Source organism: Protomyctophum parallelum (genome assembly GCF_964188405.1).
Source record: "Protomyctophum parallelum genome assembly, chromosome: 7".
Taxonomy (NCBI): domain Eukaryota; kingdom Metazoa; phylum Chordata; class Actinopteri; order Myctophiformes; family Myctophidae; genus Protomyctophum; species Protomyctophum parallelum.
Window position 1 is genome coordinate 6,852,529 of NC_139705.1, and position 14,914 is coordinate 6,867,442.

Sequence of the window (14,914 nt, forward strand, 5' to 3'; positions counted from 1 at the left end):
TTAAAAATGTCTACAGAGGCTGCCTGACGAAGGCACAGTGGGAGCTTGTTCCATGCCGACGGCCCGTAGAAGCAAAAAGCTGCTTCCCCGTATTTTTTAGTTGCCATTTTTTAGGCAAAGCGAGCAGGCCAGCAGTGGAAGACCTTAGGGGGCGGTTTGGGACATATTTAGGGAGGCAGTCATGTAGGTAGGAAGGTGCGAGACCATTGAGAGCTTTATAGACAAGTAAAATAATTTTAAAATCAATCCTAAAAACAACAGGAAGCCAGTGCAGTGATGCCAAAACTGGAGTAATATGTTCTCTCATCTTAGTTCTAGTTAAAACTCTAGCTGCTGCATTTTGGACAAGTTGTAGTCTGTCAGTTGTTTTCTTAGGCAGTCCTGAAAAGAGCGCATTGCAGTAGTCAAGCCGAGAAAAAACAAAGGCGTGGATTAGCGTTTTTGCATCGTCCAAGGACAAATAGGCTCTGATTCGTGCAATATTTCTAAGGTGAAAAAAGGCAATCTTGGTAACATGATTAATGTGTGAATTAAAATTCAATTCAGAATCAATAATAACCCCCAGGTTCTTTACTGTACTGTTACTTTAAAAGAACATTTGAGAGTCATGAAAGAGGAAACGGAGAAGGTCCGTCCAGACCTCAAGAAAGGTTGACACAAATCAAATTGTACCGCAGAAACTTTGTGTCCAACCACAGCACAGAAGAGACGCTCTCTGAGTTCCCATGTCTCAGACTATCCAAAATAGTAAGTACAATAATGTGTCAATTGTCTCCTTATTTCATTGCATGAGTTATGACTATATTTTATACATGTTTCTTCTACTTTGCCTTCTAAAGCTCGCTTGGGATCTGAGAGATATCGCCAACATTGATGTGGACCAACAAATCCTCAATAAGCTCGCTGCGATGGCAGAAAAAAGGTAATTGCCAGAATCTAATTTGAACTGGTTAGATTTTCAAGTAACAAAAACTGACTGATGGCAGTAGCACCCTGAATCACTCACTCACCCACTACTACTAATTTGTTCTCGTGATTTTAAAGGATTATGAAAATAACATTATTATAATAAATGATTGTATTTTTTTTTATTAAGGCCTCCAATCGGAAGCAGCAATTCTGCTCTTGCCTGCACTATTCAAGGAGAAACCAGAGTTGCTGTTTGAAGTTGAGGTGAGCCATGAACCGTTCACTAGTGTGAGAAGCACTATGTAATTGAAGCACATTTTATTATTGCATTAGGTTTTATATAATCATATGGTTGTTTCTGTTTTTGACACAGTGGCTCTGGAGGAGACTAGCCATAGGGTGTGCGTTTGTCTGATGGTTAATGGTATTCCCTCTCCCCAGGGCCAAGCTCAGACCAGCACTGAAATGTAGACATCAAAGATGATGATGAAAGGCTGCAGGGAGGGTCACCCCATGAAATATGACCACATCATGCTGTCGATGGATGACCAGGTAATCACAGAGGAGAGTGTGGACATCTCAATGGCACTGGGACTCCTACTGTGCATATATTCTGTGTTCAGAATCCAGTACCCTAAAGGACTGAAAAAGACACTGACCTTTTTGGAGTGTGTTGTTCTGAAATTGAAGGATGCAGGCAAACTTCCTGTCACAGTAAAAAGAGTAGCATGAGTATTAATCCACAACATCATTTCTATTGTTCTAAAATATTAGTGCAAAATTGTTTACCCCTCTATCACACGGAACTATGTTTTTTGTGTCCGTATCACTACGCCCAAAAATAGTTCCATGTGATAGAGGGGTCAAAGTCAAACTAATATTTTAGAAAGGTCAACAATACAAATTATGTTAGTTTTGTGGATTCATTTACTTTTACTGCGTGGCTCCAGTGCCCCCCCAACAAAATGACCGGAACTACTTAATATTGACAAAAACCAGAGCAGAACTCCCACCACGGGACTCAATCGGGCAATCAATGAATACAGTTGCAACCACTATTAATGGCAAGTATTGCATACAGTTTAAGTTAACAAAAAAACTGAATTTCAAGGACCCCCAGTTTGACATGCATATTAGTCTGCAGTCCTATTTAATGACATTTCTATCTCTCTGAAACTGAAATAAATTAGCCTACTGTTCGATTGTGTTTGCTTTCATTTCTTTCAGAATTTCTTTTCAGAATTCTATTGGATTATAGTCTAGGAATCCTATAGGAATCCAGCAAAAGAAACAAATTAAACATCTTAAAGGATTCCAGTACAAGAATCAAATGGGATCCTATTGGATTTCTTATTGGATAATAATCCCATAGAAAAAATCCTATTGGATTTTGGAACAAATCCTATTGGATAATTTCTTATAGGATAATAATCCCATAGAAAAAATCGGATTGGATTTTTTTTATAGGATTATAATCGGAATCCTATTGGACTAGGCCTTTTAGTCCAAATGCAAATAAAAGAGGCGAGGGTGGGGACAGCTTTGCTGTGAGCTGGGAGTTGGAGGGTGCTGCAACCGAGAAGGCCCTGTCACGTCACCCCAGGTCCGTTGCTTTGTCTAGGCCGACCACCAGGGGGTGGCATCACCAGACCTGAGGGAGGGATGTTGTCCTTGTAGGTGGTGAGATGAGTTAATGTACGAGTTCATCATTAATTTAATCGTTAATATGTGTATGAATTTGCATGGTCTAATCGAAGAAGGAAGGTCTGCCTATAGGAGGACGATATCAATCGCCGGAACCAGAGACTTGTTTTCATTGAGTATATGGGGTTTAGAGGAGGGGCTGTGTCTGACCAAATATTTTTCAAACAACTTAAAAACTGTCTGGATTGCTGATAACTGATAGGATTAACAAGGATAGTATGCTTTCAGTGATCAAATAATATTTGCACAGGAGAGACAAGGTTAGAGCATAAGATATTCTCTGCTGGTAATACAAAATGTTCATCAATATAATAGAGACTAGAGATTATTATTTATGAACCCCGGCCCCTCACAATATAAATAATACCAACATGAACCTTGGTGGCAAGGTTGTCTGTGCTGTGCGGATAATGTACTGTTAGCCACAACTTGTCTTTAATAGTCTAGTAGGGCAGTTAAGTGCCCTACTAGACAGTTAAGTGGTTTGAGGGGTCCCTGACTCCCTGCAAACCTCCCAAAACATTCGACTACTTCTCGGCCTGGGGCCCATATGACCCATCTTTTTTAAACCCATTTTGATGGTGATTTGAAATTGGGATTGATATTTGAATTTGTAAATGCAGCTTTGCCCTCTATGCCCTCAGTATCCGCATAAGTAAGTAGCCTTGCCGAGCCATGAGGCCCATAGGGCAGGAGCCTATCTCTATTTCTGTAGCGTGAGGCAGCTTGATGCACAAGTACACCCCCTGGACATGACGCTAGTATGTCGCAGGGACTTACCCCCAATCCAACCCTTGATGTTGAGTGTCTAGCAGGGAGGCATTTTTATAGTCTTTGGTATGACCTGGCCGGGGATTGAACCCTGACCTCCCAGTCTCAGGGCGGACACTCTAACCACAAGGCCACTGAGCTGGTTCCAGTACCTGCATACCTGACTAACTACCTCAAACAAGTGAGCGACACCCGGGCCACAGCCATAGCCACTGCCACAATACTAGAGGAAGCGAGAACAACGATCTAGTAGCACCCACTTTCAAAACAAACATGGGTAAATTCTCCTTCTACAGCACTGCCACCCAAGTGTGGACTGCCCTGACTCCCTCCCTCAAAGAATGAAAATGACTGCCGTCCTTTAACCCATTTAGACCTGAGGACAATTCTAAAAATGTTTCCTGTTTCTATGTCAGTGGTGCTTGACAGATAAAAATCTGAGTGGGGCTATTAAAATAGCCAAAAAGACCAGATACCTCAACCTTATAAATCTTCACTGGAAAAGTGAGAACCCAAAGTATCAAAAACCTCAAAAGATGTACTCTAGAGAAACTTAGAGTAGTGCAAAAGATCTGAAGGGATTTTGACACAAGACAAGTTCTTAAAGTATTTCTAAGTTATCTTTAGTTTTCTTCAGATCCAGAGCGTGTACAGATGTAAAGAATAGAGGAGAGTGAATTCTCCTAAGTGCTCTGAATGAAAGTCACATCATTTTGCACAAAGATGCAGAATTCAGCTGTCACATTTCAATAGGTTGAAAGGTCCCATCAGAGTGAGGTGTCATCAGGCTGTCATGGGCGTCCGATCGTCTGAATCCTGTTTTTGACTTTAATCAAGTTCCGTGATTAGGATTCTGTTGATGACTCTTTATCTCATGGGGTGAGAGTGTATGTTTATCCTCATCTTTAAGGTCAAAGCTGTTGTCATGTTGTTTTCCATTTAATCTTATTTCCCTTTGGTACAATGGTCAATCTGGAGTGGGTGACAGCTGATAGTGGTATTAATACACACACACAAATATTGATATGACATCACTGGGTGACAAGGCAGTCCTGTGCACCAGATACAAGAAGATTTACAAGGTCTTTTTTAACATAGTAATAAGATGTGAACATAAAATATGAAACAATAAATCATAATTAAGAAAAGGTTCAGTGCTCAACCTTATTCAAGTCAAGGACTCCCAGAATTATCTGTATTTGGCTGCGGACCCCCATCTGAAAATATGTTATTCCATGGACCCCCAGAAGCAAAGATTTGAGTTAAAAAACGTTTGCTCTTAAAGAATATATATTCAAAGATTTGTGGCACATTTTTAATATTAATAAGAAAATAGCAGATCTACAAGCGTGTAGCCTGTATCACCCATATTCAGGACAGCTGTGACACCTGGCTGCTGACTGAATAAAAGGGAGCCACGCCTAGCCATCAGAGTAGCTGGCTGCAGGCTTGTTGTGTTTGTGTGTTGGTGTTGCAAGAGAACATTGACGGCATACCGCCACCTTAGTGGAGCAGATAGTGATGCAATCTTTCAGGTTGTGATAATGATGTGTGACCAGGGCCCAGGGGTCGTCAAAACGTCCATATGTCCAGTACCCAGACAAACGTGTCCATGCAGGGCAAGACTTGTCTATTATGTCTGTGGCCCATTTTATTGAGTGGTGCAACCACTCCAAGGAACGTGTCCGTGTTCACCTATGTGACGTTAACCCACCTATGTGACTATGAGCACCAGTATGACTATTACTACCAGTAGGGGCTGCACTGTTGCCTGCTAATGAGAGAGAGAGGAAAGGGGGGGGGGGGGGGGGGGGGGGTTGCACCACTCAGTTCATACATCTACATTGCAGCAGTAGTACTTTTACTTAAGTAAAACCTTTGAGTACTTTTTCCACCACTGACCATGGCGTGACAACATCATACCCCTCACTCAGGTGACCCAGCCGGGGTGATCAAGTCCCGACTTACGTCCCAGTAGCTACCCTCGATCAGTCCCATTAGGGAATACAACATACAACATTAATATCAAAATAAATAATGTAAAAATAGCATCAGCTATACAACAATCTGTTGTGCAGGTGTGAGTGAGGCCTTAGGCTGGGTTCATGTGTTTGGTCCGACGGAACATTGGTCCGAACGACAACCTATCACATGGTTTGACGCAACATTTTTGTTGTATGAGGGGGAGGGGGGCAGTCGAAACACAGCCGAAAGACGTACAACAAAAATGTTGTGTCAGACCATGTGACTTCCATTGGAAATGCATTGGGGCGGCCATGACACTTACCCTTTGTTTACATCTACCATGCAACATTGTTGTATGCTAGATGTCTACATCACACCTTCACAACAGATTGATGTATAACTGATGAATGAGACTTGTTTACTGATGCAAGCTCGCAATGCATTTCCAATGGGAGTCACATGGTTTGACAAAAAAAATTGTTGTATGAGGGGGAGGGGGGCAGTCGAAACACAGCCGAAAGCCGTACAACAAAAATGTGACTTCCATTGGAAATGAATTGCGAGCTTGCATCAATAAACAATTCTCATGCGCCATCAGCTATACATCAATCTGTTGTGAAGGTGTGAGTCAGGCCTTAGGCCTGACTCACACCTTCACATCTAGCATACAACATTGTTGGATGCTAGATGTAAACAAAGGGTAAGTGTCATGGCCGCCCCAATGCATTTCCAATGGAAGTCACATGGTCTGACACAACATTTTTGTTGTACGTCTTTCGGCTGTGTTTCGACTGCCCCCCTCCCCCTCATACAACAAAAATGTTGTGTCAAACCATGTGACTTCCATTGGAAATGCATTGCGAGCTTGCATCAGTAAACAAGTCTCATGCATCAGCTATACAACATTCTGTTGTGACCGTGTGAGTGAAGCCTTAGGCAGCGTAGTACTAGTAAGTCATGATGGATGATTGATGATTTAGCGACATCACAAGCAGGCTCAGCAAGCCAGAAACACCTTACAGAGGCTTAACAACGTCTGGAGGTCGGCCCAGTACAGCACCAACACCAAACTTAGACTGTACCAGAGCTGTGTCCTGTCTACCCTGCTATACGGTTCTGAATGTTGGAGAACGACAGGAAATGATCTCCACACCAAAAGCTTACGGAAAATTCAACTAATACTCTGGCCCAAAACCATCTCCAACCAACACCTTCTTGATCTGTGCAAACAAGAAACCATGGATACCATCCTTATGAGAAGACGGTGGAAATGGATTGGGCATGTCATACGAAGACAACAGGACAACAGCACCAAAACTGCACTTCACTGGACACCAGAGGGCAAACGCAAAAGAGGCCGACCCAAGAACACATGGCGTGACAGTGGAGGGAGAGTTGAAGACCCTGAATCACACCTGGGGATCTATAAAGACTTACTTACTTACTTCTCTTCGCCCCATAAGGCTTCAATGAGCACTCAATGAGCGACATCACGGTGAAATATCCATATAATGTTATATAATGTCATATACTGTTTGTGCAGGTCAAACCTTCACTGACTGAGTTTCTGCATGTGAGCTCTGAGAGGCTTGATATTAGCTGGCCCACAGACACATTCCAAGAAGGGCCTGACATTGTAAAGGCTATTGAATTGGGCAGTGGGTACCATTGTATAGATTTGGCTGCCATTGTGTTAAATTAAGGCCACCTTTGTGATGTGGTCCTGCTTCATTCTCAGCACATGTCTCAGCACTATAGCCATCTCAGGCGTCGATGTGTAATCTCCTTGGTGATGCTCTGGCTCCCTGTTTATTTAAATACAGTTCATTATTAGAGATTTTATTTGGCCAAAAGATCTGGCATATTCGCCGGAGGCATCGGTTGTGGAACACTTCAATTTTCCTTAACGTCTGATTTCAATTACTCTGTCTCGGAGCTGTATACAGCAGAACAGACTTTACATTGCTGTGGTAAAGGATGGAACGGAGTTGGGCAAAGGCACCCTGAGACTTTCCCAGTCTTTTGTGTCTTTTATGTCCTTTGAGTTTGATCTATGAAGACGCTGGCCCAGGACAGACTGAAGTGGAGATCCTTTGTTGCTGCCTTACATGCCAGCCGGCATAAAGGGCTGTAAGTAAGTAAGAACAACCAGACATGTTTCCCGTGGTTCTCTCAGAACTGGTCAACTATCCAGTCTCAGTTCTGATGGTCCTATCGTCTTTCCGTCCTTGCAGATATGTGCCAAGTTTCATCCTTGTATCACAACCGGAAAGATTATATCTCACTATCATGCTCACTACCATAAGAGTGGCCCTTACAGTGTAATTGTGCAAAATTTCATTCTTGCATCACAACCATAGACTGTAAAAAAAAATATGGACAAAGCGTTCCCCGCCCCGGGTCTAACATGGACGTAAAATGAAGCCTGTAATCCCTTGCACTGTAAGTCGCCATATTTCTATAGATCCGTTTGGGCCCAGCTGGCCATTGGCTGGCTCCGTTTGGGCCCAGCTGGCCATTGGCTGGCCCAGACAACGAGGCGGGACTTCCCCCCTTAAGGTCATTACACACTGGCGAATTAGCGACGCGATGCGAATAAGCGATCTGAAAATGCGAAATATTGCATGTTGCAGTTCGCCTGCGAATCTCTGCAAAATACGACACCAGAGTGAACAAATAAAAGCGAAAACGGTCGCATTTTCGCACATTCGCCACTGATGTGGAAGCTTGCATGGACTTCAATTGTTTTTTTTTTTATGCGAATTATTCGCACAAATATATCGCGTCGCCAATTCGCCAGTGTGTAATGACCTTTACTCTTCGTTGGTTTTTATTTTGACTGAACGGGGGGTGGCTCCCGATCATAGACTGTAACGGTAGCCACGCCCCTCAGAACATACGCGATGGTCCTTTTTTTTATAAATGGGACCATAATTTTCCAAAAAGAATATTATGACATGAGAAATGAGACTTTAAACTAGTGACTGGAAGCAGAAAGTATTCATGACCATGTTTATTAAGGTAATACAGTCTAGGTGAAGTTGGGCCCAAATACATGGACCTCTATGGAGATATGGGGTTTTTTTGGGCCCAATGACAGCGCCACAACAGGCCATTATATGAACTTTCAGGGAGTCCCGATTTCCTTAGTGGCTTCACGAAATATCTGTCTGACTGCCCCCCTGGACACAACGTGAACCATTATGTCATTAAGCTGTTCCGCTATAGAGCACAGAAGTCTGGCTAGAGGGTGCTAAGTCCACGGGTCCTATGCAGTATTATGATAATATTCAGAGAGACCCGGTCCTGGTGATATCAGTCAGCCATCTTTATTATAGAACTACCTGCCTCCCCGCAGGGGGCAGTCATATCTCTTATCACAACATCTCCCCTCTAAAAAATAACAAAAACTCAAGTGTAACAACAAAGTCATCAACTTTGGGAGAAAAAGGTGGGCACACCTTGAGATCACTCAAATGGTAGAAATTGTAGGCTTATGCTAAACAAAATAATCTGAGATAACCTTTAACCTGTGTCACAGAGAACAAGCACTCATAACAACACTAGCATCAATCAGTACAATGTTGTCATTTTCTTTTTTGTTTACTTTTTTTTCCTTTTTTTTCTCACAACCATGGCCTAAAGAAAATTCTCCTAGCAGTGAATGTTAATATAATGTATTGAAAGGTTGCATCTTTGTACAGGAATTGTTCGTCTTCCTTCAGACAATGCAGCAGTGGTGATAATAATAAGTAAATAATGACGACAGCAGACACTGGTGATAATAATAATACTTTTCAGCAAAATAATGACGAATTAGTGTCAAACTATTTTGGCCCTTCACTTTTTGGATTCATTGTGCAGAAAAGGGTAAGAAGCGTTCCTTGTGGAGACATGTGCCGTTTCTGCACCGCGGTGGGAGTGTGTGACCTCATCTCGGAGCTACAGACTGAGTGTAGGGAGAGGGCACATATGGGGCTAGGAACAATGCACTGCATGGTCCGACAGCTCATTATTCCGACCCCAAGCCCTAACCATAACTGCGAACCCCTTGGAACCAGGGGAAGAGCGAGTGACGTCAGGACTTCGGCGCTCATGTAGTTAAGTCAGGACAACTCAAGAATGGATGCAATATATATTTATTGAATATGAGCAATATATTTATTATGGTTTGGCGATGAATTGGATCTGATAGGTACTGAGATCAAGCGCATCACTCCAACCGCATAGGGACTCCGAATCTCCCGTACCTAAACAGCAGATCCAAAATGATCTTTCTGTTGTATGAACACAAGGCTGCTGTGCTTTATACCTCATACTAAGTGTAGTAGGTTGAGCTTTCCTAGTCATGTGACGCCCCAATCACCCATATTCAGAACAGCTGAGACACCTGGCTGCTGACTGAAGAATTGGGAGCCACAGCCATCAAAGTAGCTGGCTGGCTTGTTGTGGTTGCCTGGTGGTGAAATAGGAAGTGCGGTAGGTTACGTCATTTCCTTAAAGGCAACCCGCCTGAACTCTTAAAGTCACAGAACACTGGATCACAATACAATATAATGCCTGGGCAAGTGGAAGCACTATTAACCATGTTACACTCTCCCCCAATGAATTCCACTTGCCCTTTCAATCAAACAAAATACCATTTGAGGCGTGCAGTTGCATAACATTTCGACTACCATGTACTGCGTGGAATGACAGCCCCGGTGTTTCTTGTCCGTAGCGTCGGAAGATGTCTTCTTCCAACGCCCAGTAACAAGAAGACCGTCACGGCACCAGTGTAACAGACGTGATCTTGCGTTGTGTTATATGAAGCACCATGGACCAGGATCTCAGCAGTGAGTAGATTTATTCTGTACAAAAGACAATGAGGCAATCACTGCTCTGCTCTGACGTATGTTTTCCACATTACATTTGCTGGAAATAAAGCAGATGCAGTACCATGAAAACCCAGTATGTGTCTTAACAACTTTGGGTACATATATGTAAATAATCTGCAGAACAAAATAAACACAACCTACCGCTTTCAAAGCCAATATGAAATAGGAAGTGCAGTAGGTTACGTCATTTCCTTAAAGGCAACCGCCTGAACTCTTAAAGTCACAGAACACACAGATCACAATACAATATAATGCCTGGGCAAGTGGAAGCACTATTAACCATGTTACACCTATACGGCTTCGGAGCTGCTGCTGGTATGTTAGCTCCTGATCATTAGTGGCTTCACTGGCTTGCTGCCCCATGGACAGTGGCGTGCACAGACATTTAGAGGGGCAGGTGCTCAAGTGAAAAAAGGGCACCTTGTGCAGCGTGTGGAACCGGCCTGTTGCCTTAATAGTGTGAGATTTATAGATTTTGGGGCCTAAATAATATATATTAGAAGCTTTTTTATCAAGAATTGGACAATGTCACCATGGTCCACATACTGTACAGTGTACACTGTAAAAGAAAAACCCTTTTTATTTTTTTCCAAAAGGGCACCTTTGTCCAGAGGGAAAAGGGCAGGGGGTGCTCTAGCACCCCCTAGTGTGTATCTGTGCACGCCACTGCCCAGTGAGCCAGGGAGTACTGACTGCGTGGCATCTCCACACCATAGCCTCGTATGCAAACTGTTGGTTTGGTGGTGTTGCTTCATGGGACCAGAGTGCTGATGACAGCATGGCCTCTCATTGCCTAGTGTGGCATTCTTAAATCTGAGGAGGAGCTCTGCCTCTGCTGTTTTTGTCCTTTCCTTTTGATTTAAGTTTATTTGATTTAGTTTAGGTTTATTATTTATGATGCAAACCAACATTGTGGCTTTAGAGGGTGTAGTTATTAGGCTGCTATCTTCCCAGTTAATCGGTGTGCCATAGTCCTACAGGTGGTTGGTCACGGGCATAGGCTGGTAATTGGGGTTAGTGCATGTTAACTCTTGTTCTAACTTTACTGTGCCTGCATGCTTTTGTGTATTTTAACCATATCTTTGTGCTTTACAGTGAGTATGAAGTGTGACTGTGCGCTCATCTGGTGGCAGTGAAACTATTAGATTCCCCCTGACCTCCCTCACTCCCTGACTTCCTCCTGTGTGTGGACACCGTACTGCACCCCTGACTGTACTGGTAACATTATAGAGTTCTAGTGAATGACATTTTAACTTGGTTTTGATACATTTTTCATTCCTTTTAAATAGGTTGTTCACAGAACAACAACAACACATAACACTTGCTTCTTTGTTATATAAACAGTTATCTAACGGTGCATGGTGCATTCCAATCGGGAACGCAGCATTCCTAACTCAAGGTTAAATTTAGTCCATTCACCCAGAGCCTAAATAAAATATTATGTATTTGTACTGGAACCACACGTCTCTGCTCCTCCTTATCTCAACCCTGTAAGTGTATCATTATATATTATCATATATTCTCTGGGTGAAACTCCCAGGGTGACGTAATCTGGTGGTTCTGGGCCTAATGTGCCCTGGTCACATAAGCATTTAAAGTATGAGGTATAAAGTACAGCAGTCTTGTGTGCATACAACAGAAAGATTGGGTATTGGGTAAGACTGACGTTATGTACCTTTCACTGCTTCGTCTCAACCATTACACTATGGCTCTAAGTTGAATGTTGCCACTACTGTTGGAGCAGCCATAAACTACACAGGTTCATCCCGATGTTCTGGGCATCTTTGTAAAGTTAGTGTTTGTAAAAAGCAGGTAAAAGAGTAACATTTGAGCAGACTAACATCATCAGTCACTCTATACCATTCAATGTAGTAGAAGACGGCCCAGGCCGTAGCGTAACGGTCTGGGCACCGGACTGGTAATCCAGTCGCAGTGTGCCGCGGGCTCGACTCCCGGACCCGACACGGCCTTTACTGCATGTCATCCCCCATCTCTCTCCCGTTTCCTGTCAGCCTACTGTCTGTCCCTTCAAAAAAAAAATCAATAAAAGGCGTAAGCCGCAAAAAAATATCTTAAAAAAAAAAAAAAAAATGTAGTAGAAGACACCGCAGATATGTCGTCTCCGCCTACAGGAACTGCGTTCGCTGCGACCAGGGGACCCGTTTCTGAATCGTATTAATTTCTGAATTGTATAATTCTATAGGAAGGGCCGGCCCTGACCGGAGGGAAACATCTTGTCTATGGGGGTTTCTCTTGGCAATATCGGTAGAGGGTATTTTTCTTCTGAGAAAAAAAAGTCTCTTTCTAGTCAAAAAGTGCATTTTATACATGTGGTGGGGGGCTCAGAGTGCGTCCACCAAGGAAAGTAGGCTTTCTAATAACACAAGCCACTTTTGTATTGGTGAGTAGCGAGGAGACAGATTCCGAGACAGAGTGGATAAACGCTAGACGCAAGCCAACCTGACAAGTGGGGCAGTAGAGTAGGCACCTTAGATTTTGCATTTGTACATGTTCAGACTAGCTACACCGCGGGTTCTGCGCTCAGGACCATGATACCTTAGGCTCTCGTAGATTGAAAATGTCAAAATCGATAAATACATCTACGAAAGTCTAAATCTTAGGGGTGATTGTCCAAGTCCATGTGCGCCGTGAGACAACCGCCATACGACCTCCTCTCCAAAGACTCCAGGGTAGGCGACCCCCCCCCCCCCCCCCCCGGAACCTACACCCCCCTTCAGCTCGAGAGTGCGTTTGCTGTTATGGCTGCATTCTTCACTACTGCTACTGCTTCCCCCTCAGAGGAACTGTATGAAGAGCATGTGTGGAGGTCCAGAGCTGAAGGTCAATCTATGGAGTGTGGGCATATCGGAGGCCGCACTCCTGTCCAGGCACGTGCAGAGGGGGGGGCTAGGGGGGCTTGAGCTGTTGAGCACCTGCCCTTTTGCAGAAAGTGCCCTTTTTTGGCCACATAAGGACATGTGGGGGGTCAATACGAGCTTATGTGGGGGCCAATAAGGGCAGACCACGAAACACCTGGCGCCGTGACCTGGATGCAGATGTGAAGAGATCTGGCCACACATGGGGACAGCTGGAGAAGATGGCCCAGGACCGGGATGTCTGGAGAGCTCTTGTTCGTGGCCTATGCCCAAAGTTGGGCTATAGGCGTAAGTAAGTAAGTAATAAGGGCTTGTGGGGGGGCAATAAGGGCTTATGTGGGGGCCAATAAGGGCTTGTGTGGGGGACCAATAAGGGCTTGTGTGGGGGGCCAATAAATGCCATTGGCCCTTCAAGACGAACATTTGACAAGTAATGATAAATTCCACATAATTAATTATCTTTTAATCTGCCATCAGTCAGTTTTAGTTTCAGACTAATGAGAACATTGCTTATTTTACTGTCCAATGACATGAAATGGCACAAGGGAAGGACTCCACAAAAAGACCACACCCCAAAATCGGCGCCCACACATGTGGAGTTTGAGCCCCTGCCCCCCCAGTGCTCTGCACGGCCCTGCTCCTGTCAACCTCCATCAGCTATACCTCTTGTGTGAATTGCTGAGGAGCCGTGCCGAAGGTGTCATAGGCGTCATAGTCACACTCCTTTGGGCCTGTACCTCAGTACTGTGCTGTGTAACGTGTCAAGTTGTGATTGTGTTGTGTTTGATGTATTGTTTTGTGACTGTATTTTTGTGTATTGTAACCTCGGCTATGTTGAAAATGAGGGCTTGTATTTCCCTCAACTGTATTTCCGAGTATAAATAAAGGTGAGAAAAGAAAGTGTAATGCTTTATGGCAGGGGTGTCCAAAGTGCGGTCTGCAGGCCAAATGCGTCCCGGGGACAGATTTTATATACTTCCCTCTGCTTCATACCTGAATTGTATTACTGCAACATTTTTACATTGAGGTTTTTGAGGGGTGCAACCACTCCAAGGAACAGCAATGTCTGTCCCCGCAGGCACACCTTCGCGGACAGTTGAAGTTGAAGCCTGACGTCATTCCGGCTTTTTAGACAGCTGGTGGATGGAAAAGAAGCTCCACCTCCGTGGCTGCACTGACGCAACGGACAGATTCCCGGAAACGCTCTCCTCCGCGTCAGCCGCAGGGGTGGAGCTTCTTTTCCATCCAGCAGCTGACTAAAAAGCCGGAAATTACGTCGGGCTTCAACTTCAACTGTCCGCGAAGATGTGCCTGAGCCCTGTGTTAACCTATGTGACTGTGTGTGGCTATGTGACTATGAGTAGCAGTAGGGGCAAAAGTGGCACTGTTGTGCCAGAGAGAGAGAGAGATAGTGCTGCACTGTTGCCTGCTAATGAGAGAGAGAGACTCAGTTCACACATTTTATTTATTAACCTAGGCATTTCCCAGAGTATAATTTGTCAGGATTAATTCCTTGTCTCATTCTGAAGGGGTCAAAGGCCATTTTATTTCATTTTTTTACCTTACCTGGCTACATTTGGTAATGTGAAAAAAGGCTGAGTTATTTTTGTGTTTTGTTCACAGCACACCTAATTGATATTAAATCTTGATGATAGTAACATAAAATTGTTTATATGAGATGCATACTTTGTTATAGTCCAAAGGTAGCCTGATTATAAGACTGTAGCTTTCTTGAAGGAACACAATTTACAATTTAGGCATTTGTGGTATCTGATGGAACCACACTTCACATTAATATAGCATAAATAACTT

At 43.7% G+C, this 14,914-nt stretch overlaps 1 long non-coding RNA gene across 2 annotated transcripts; it reads left to right on the forward strand.

Moving 5' to 3' along the window:
• The first annotated feature begins 589 nt into the window (after positions 1–589).
• On the forward strand, positions 590–1,500 carry LOC310862422. 2 transcript variants are annotated; one of them, XR_014569563.1, is made up of 4 exons: positions 590–751; positions 840–922; positions 1,097–1,173; positions 1,351–1,500. It is a non-coding gene; the product is annotated as an uncharacterized lncRNA (long non-coding RNA). The 2 variants fall into 2 exon arrangements; XR_014569564.1 differs by having other exon boundaries at positions 590–747.
• The last annotated feature ends 13,414 nt before the right edge of the window (positions 1,501–14,914 follow it).